The sequence below is a fragment of the Rattus norvegicus genome, chromosome 4, assembly GCF_021556685.1.
Source record: "Rattus norvegicus strain SHRSP/BbbUtx chromosome 4, alternate assembly SHRSP_T2T, whole genome shotgun sequence".
NCBI lineage: Eukaryota > Metazoa > Chordata > Mammalia > Rodentia > Muridae > Rattus > Rattus norvegicus.
The window spans coordinates 110348228-110354211 of NC_141537.1; the positions used below are offsets into that span (position 1 = coordinate 110348228).

A 5984-nucleotide genomic window follows, 5' to 3' on the forward strand; every position below is an offset into this window, starting at 1 on the left:
TGATTCACTCTTGTTCTCCAATTACTATTGCTTAAGAGCAGTGGAATCATTCTTTCTGTTTCATTGCACCTTCACCAAACAATGTGTTGATGGGAAAGTGGCCATTCACATATATTGTGAATGTGTTGACAGGAAGTCATTCCAATTTACTTGATATGTTAATAGATGGCGCTCTTTATATCTCTGGATATATTACCATATTTGAGGGATGGATCTTGCCTTCATTGGAGGGAGGCACAGAAACTAATACAGTAGCCTCCTTCATACGGATTCCCACTGATTTCATTTCATCTTGTATTTCAGGTATATCTTAATCATTAGAAATGTATCATGTGTGTCCTACTTACAATGCTCACTGGAAAGCATTGATTTGTATCTCTGCTATTTAACAAATTGGGCCCTAAACATCAATGGTTTAAAGCAATATTGTATCAATTCTTATTGTCCTACATTGTACTACCAGATTTCACTGATAATTCGTTTCCATGTAGCAGCTAAGGGGTGTCTTAATCAGGGTTAATATTCCTGCAAAAAACATCATCATCAAGAAACAAGTTGGGGGGTTTGGGGATTTAGCTCAGTGGTAGAGCGCTTGCCTAGGAAGCGCAAGGCCCTGGGTTCGGTCCCCAGCTCCGAAAAAAAGAACCAAAAAAAAAAAAAAAGAAAGAAACAAGTTGGGGAGAAAAGGGTTTATTCAGCTTACACTTCCACATTGCTATTCATCACCAAAGGAAGTCAGGACTGGAACTCACACAGGGTAGGAACCTAGAGGCCGGAACTGATGCTGAGGACATGAAGGGATGCTGATTACTAGATTGCTTTCCCTGGTTGCTCAACTTGCTTTCTTTTAGAGCCCTTGACTACCAACCCAGGGATGGCACCACCCACAGTGGGTCCTCCTAGTCTTGATCAATAATTGAGAAAATGCCTTACTATTATATCTCATGGAGGCATTTCCTCAAGGGAGACTCCTTTCTCTGTGATAACTCCAGTTTGTGTCAAGTTGACTTACAAAAGCAGTCAGTACAAAGGGTTAGAGCTAAGACTGCTTCTGTATTCAACTACCCATAAAAATGGTAAGAATGAGAACTGCTGGAAAGAAGAAATGTACAAAGGCTGACTGACTAGAATATCACGGGTGTGGTTGGAAAGTTGCAGATTCAACACCTATCTGCAATTAATCTTGGGCTCCATTTAATCTTCTAAATAGTCACTCCTTACCTACCTCTTTGTAAACCATGACATACTGTTACCAACAGCTTAATATCCAGTGGATTGTATAAACAGATAATCCCAGGTATCCATCAATCAAAGGGTTAAGAATGATTCCAGATAACATCTAAGGCTTATAACTTACTTAACTTTTTCTTATTTGCTGTAGCCTGCTGTGTTGACTCCACCAATCCATTTGTCTAGGATCTTGATTTATGATTTTCGTTGTCCTGTTGCTGTGAAGATTTCATGAATCCATTTTTATGCTAGAACATGAAATGAGGAAAGCAGAATCTGTATTCATTGGCCATGGTTACTCCTACTTTGTTCCAGGAAAAACTATCTTTTATCACATTAAGGTGAGATTTGTAGGGATAGGTTAAGTTCCTCTATAGTTGTTATATCCTCATCATGAGTCTGGCTTTGATTTTCACTTTATATTGGGCTTTCCACTGATGAATATCTGACATGGAACTTAGCGAACAAGGAAAAGGAGTTTAAAGCTGAAAATTACTTTAAAAACTGAATAATTATTTACTTTTTTATTGCTGTGGTAATGATGAGCAAAGCAACTTACAGAAGGAGGACTTTATTTGGGCTGAAGGATGCAGAGGGTTAAGGTTGCTCATGCTAGGAAATGGTCTGCCGGGCAACAGGAAAAGGAGCTGAGAGTTTACATCTTGCCACAACGAGCTCATTGCAAATGATTTGAGGCTCTGAAGGCCCACACCATACAACATACATCCTCCACAAGGCCCAACCTCCTAAACCTATGAAAATAGCACTACCAATTGTAGTCTGAATAAGAACACATCGGAGTTTATGGAGGGCAATCTCGTTCAAACTACCTCATGGGTACACATTGTCTTCCTCTCTAAATTCTTTGTGAAAACAAATCCTGCAGAAAGAGACACAGGCTAGAGAATGTACACATACAGAAGAGAGGGAAGCAATGGTTATCATCTCCAGGCTGTCAGGAGAAGGCACATAGCAAACATTCAATGCATGTCAAGTAATTGTGGACTCATTAACATACAAGCTATCTTAACAAAAGAACTCTACCTTCTAGAAAAAGGTACAGCCTTTAATGTATTCCTACTAAGGAAACTTATTTTGGTATTTTTTTTAGGAAGATAGAATCGAGGTTTATTTATGTTCAGGTCACACATGTGCACAAAAATGTAGTACTTCCTTGTACCACAAAATGGTCAAAGTGGTCCCACCATTGGCTTTGGAGTGCAGATGTGTCAGGTTCAGTGTGGACGTTCAGCAAGACTTCACACACATTTAGATGTGCACACCTGACAATTGTGCCCAGGTTTTTTATGAACAGGCTACAAAGTCTTCATCAGGTTTTACTTCGGAAATTAAGGATTTTTTTTCTCCCAAACAACAGAAACTAAGTATTCTCTTTTTTTTTATTAACTTCAGTATTTCTTTTATTTTTATTTTGTTCTTAATCTGTCAATATACTTTTATTGGAGAATATTTATAAACTACAATTTCTTGAACTATAATTATTTTAAAATACATTCTAATATTATCATTTCTACCCATCTCACTTTTTTTTATTTTTAATAACGAGTATTTCTTATTTACATTTCGAGTGTTATTCCCTTTCCCGATTTCCGGGCAAACATCCCCCTAATCCCTCCCCCTCCCCTCCTTGATGGGTGTTCCCCTCCCCATCCTCCCCCCATTGCCGCCCTCCCCCCAACAATCTAGTTCACTGGGGGTTCAGTCTTAGCAGGACCCAGGGCTTCCCCTTCCACTGGTGCTCTTACTAGGATATTCATTGCTACCTATGAGGTCAGAGTCCAGGGTCAGTCCATGTATAGTCTTTAGGTAGTGGCTTAGTCCCTGGAAGCTCTGGTTGCTTGGCATTGTTGTACATATGGGGTCTCGAGCCCCTTCAAGCTCTTCCAGTTCTTTCTCTGATTCCTTCAACGGGATCCTATTCTCCGTTCAATGGTTTGCTGCTGGCATTCGAAAAATATGGAACACTTCACGAATTTGCGTGTCATCCTTGCACAGGGGCCATGCTAATCTTCTCTGTATCGTTCCAATTTTAGTATATGTGCTGCCAAAGCAAGCACTTATTTTGGTATCTTAAAACATTGAAAATATAATTTATTAAAAAAAATTTGATTACAATTCAGTTAAGGGATTTCAAAATAGCTTGAAATAACTGGCTACTAATATGTGTGGAGTTTTCTATGGTTTGGTCATTCATTTTTTGTTTTTTTTATTGGATATTTTTTCTTTATATTTCAAATGTTATTCCCTTTTGTGATTTCCTGTCTATAAGCCCCCCTTTGCCATCCCCCCTTCCCTGTCCTCTATGAAGGTGCTCCCCTTCCGCAACCAACTCCCCGCCCTGACATTCCCCAACACTGGTGGGGAGGAGGGGATTCAGCCTTGGCAAGGCCAAGGGCTTCTCCTTCCATTGGTGCCCAACAAGGCCATCCTCTGCTATATATGCAGCTGGAGCCATGGGTCTGTTCATGTATAGTTTTTGGGTAGTGATTTAGTCCCTGGGAGCTCTGGTTGGTTGATATTGTTCTTGTGGGGTTGCAAACCCCTTCAGCTCCTTCAATCCTTTCCCACCTCCTCCAATGGGGACCCGGTTCTCAGTACAGTGGTGTTCTAGCATTTGCCTCTGTATTTGTCATGCTCTGGCAGAGCCTCTCAAGCTTTGTCTATTCTTATAATTCATTTCCAGTTAATAAAACTATACTTAGGGCTAAACAGATGAATCAGCAGTTAAGAGTGCTTCCTACCCTTCCAAAGGACCAAGTCTTTTTTCCAAAACACTCATTTTTTTAACAGCTCAAGTCCCAAGTGATCTGACAAACTCTTCTGACAAGGCATTAAGGGAACGAAGCGTGCATGTGGTACATACATATACATACATATGTACATAAAGAATCATACACATAAAACAAAAATAAATCTTTAACATTAATTGTAAACCAAAACACCGAACAACTAAGAATCCTGGCAAAATCACATTGCTAGGGCTTGTGTTCACCTTTCAGGGCCTGTATTCAAACCTAGAACTTAACAGCACTCTGCTAGTAAGAGTAGTAAAGGATCCCCTAGTCAAGAGAACAGAATCCCTGGCCTGTGTGAAAAATCTAACACTGCATTTGAGCCAAGTCAAGCGACTGACCATCCTTAGGAGGGCGGGTTCACACTAAGCCGTGTTGTAAAGTGATGAGTGGAGTTAGACCTTGCACCCTCTCTTCTCAGAACCCCTCCCTGTAGACAAATAGCTTATCAGACTGCAACCACGCAACTCCCTCAGTCGTCTCACTTTTCTGAATTATTATTTTCCTTTGTTCTTTTCTATTTCTTCTCCAAGTAGTCTTTCATTAATGGGTTCGGTTGCTCTAACATTGGGGACTTGCATTCTCATTTTCTAAATCAGCCCTCACCTGATTCAGCTGCCTGTCCACCGTGTATTTGACATCTGTCTTAGGAAGTGGTCTATTTGCTGTGAAAAGACACCATGACCACAGTGGCTCTTATAAAGTAAAACATTTCATTGTGGCTGGCTTACAGTTCAGATGCTCAGTCTATTATCGCCCTGTTAGGAAGTTTGTCAGCACACAGGAAGACCTAGTGTTAGTGAGGTCACTGGAAGTTCAATAACTGGATCTGTCCCCAATAGAGCCATTGTAGAGAGACCAGAGGATGGCATCAGGATGTCTACCTCAATCACTTATCTGTATTATTTTTGAGACAATCTCTCACTGAAACTAACATTGACCTTTAGCTAGAAGGGCTGCTCAGCAATCTCAGGGTCTGTCTGCTTCCATCCATTATTCTCTGTCCTCTAGCAATGGATTTCAGGAAAATGGTGGCATGTGAACTTTTTTATATGTGTGTTTTCTTTGTTTTTTGGCTTTGGTTTTGTTTTACTGGATGTTGGGTGTGTAAACTGATGTTCACTAGCTTATACAACATGTACTTTACACAGTGAGCAATCTTCAAAAACCTGTACATAATTTTTTATATTAGAACATCTGGCCCAATTAATTAAATAATTTGAGTAATTAGTTAATTAAAATTAGATGTGTTGTTTGAATGATATAAGAATTCTTGAAAATACTTGGATTCTATTGGAATATGTGGTTCTATATCTTTAGGTAGGTTTTGATTTAGAACCCTGGATTTTCTATAGCTTGTTATGTGAATTTAGGAATTCAAATTAATATCCTAGAGACCATTTTCTTATAAATAAAATGAATAAAACCATATATATCTCATTGTGCAATGAACACAAATAAATAATACTCATTTAAAAATGTATTTCTAAACACTTAACTGACTATTTTATAAATGGGCATTTTCTTTCAAATTATTAGTCATTAAATTACTTGCTATTAAAGTGTTTTTGAACATGAATATATTTTCAATTTAGCTTTTAAACATTTTGTAAATAGTTATATAGCCGATTGCAATTATAGTAATGCCCAATTTTATGTAGGTTTTACAGTTTTTAAATTAGTTATATTTCTTGGAATTTTTATAAAGTAAACATAAAAGAAACCATTTCTATGCCTATTTTCATGGGAAAAATATACGTTTTCCAAAAATGTTCCCCATATTCAGAATTCCCAGAAATCAGCTAGATTTCTGGTATTTTATGGCTTTTAGGAATAGCTTCAAAAGGAAACTTTAATGTAATCTGGAGAAATTTTACTAAAGAACAAGATCTTTAATCCCAACCCTTGGTCTACTAGTGCCAACTGCCCCGTTTATTTCAA

The 5984-nt window shown here is 38.4% G+C and overlaps 1 non-coding gene across 1 annotated transcript; it reads right to left on the minus strand.

Moving 5' to 3' along the window:
• Positions 1-3201: 3201 nt before the first annotated feature.
• Positions 3202-3308, minus strand: LOC120102565 (U6 spliceosomal RNA). The gene has a single exon (XR_015687393.1). It is a non-coding gene; the product is annotated as a U6 spliceosomal RNA (small nuclear RNA).
• Positions 3309-5984: the final 2676 nt, after the last annotated feature.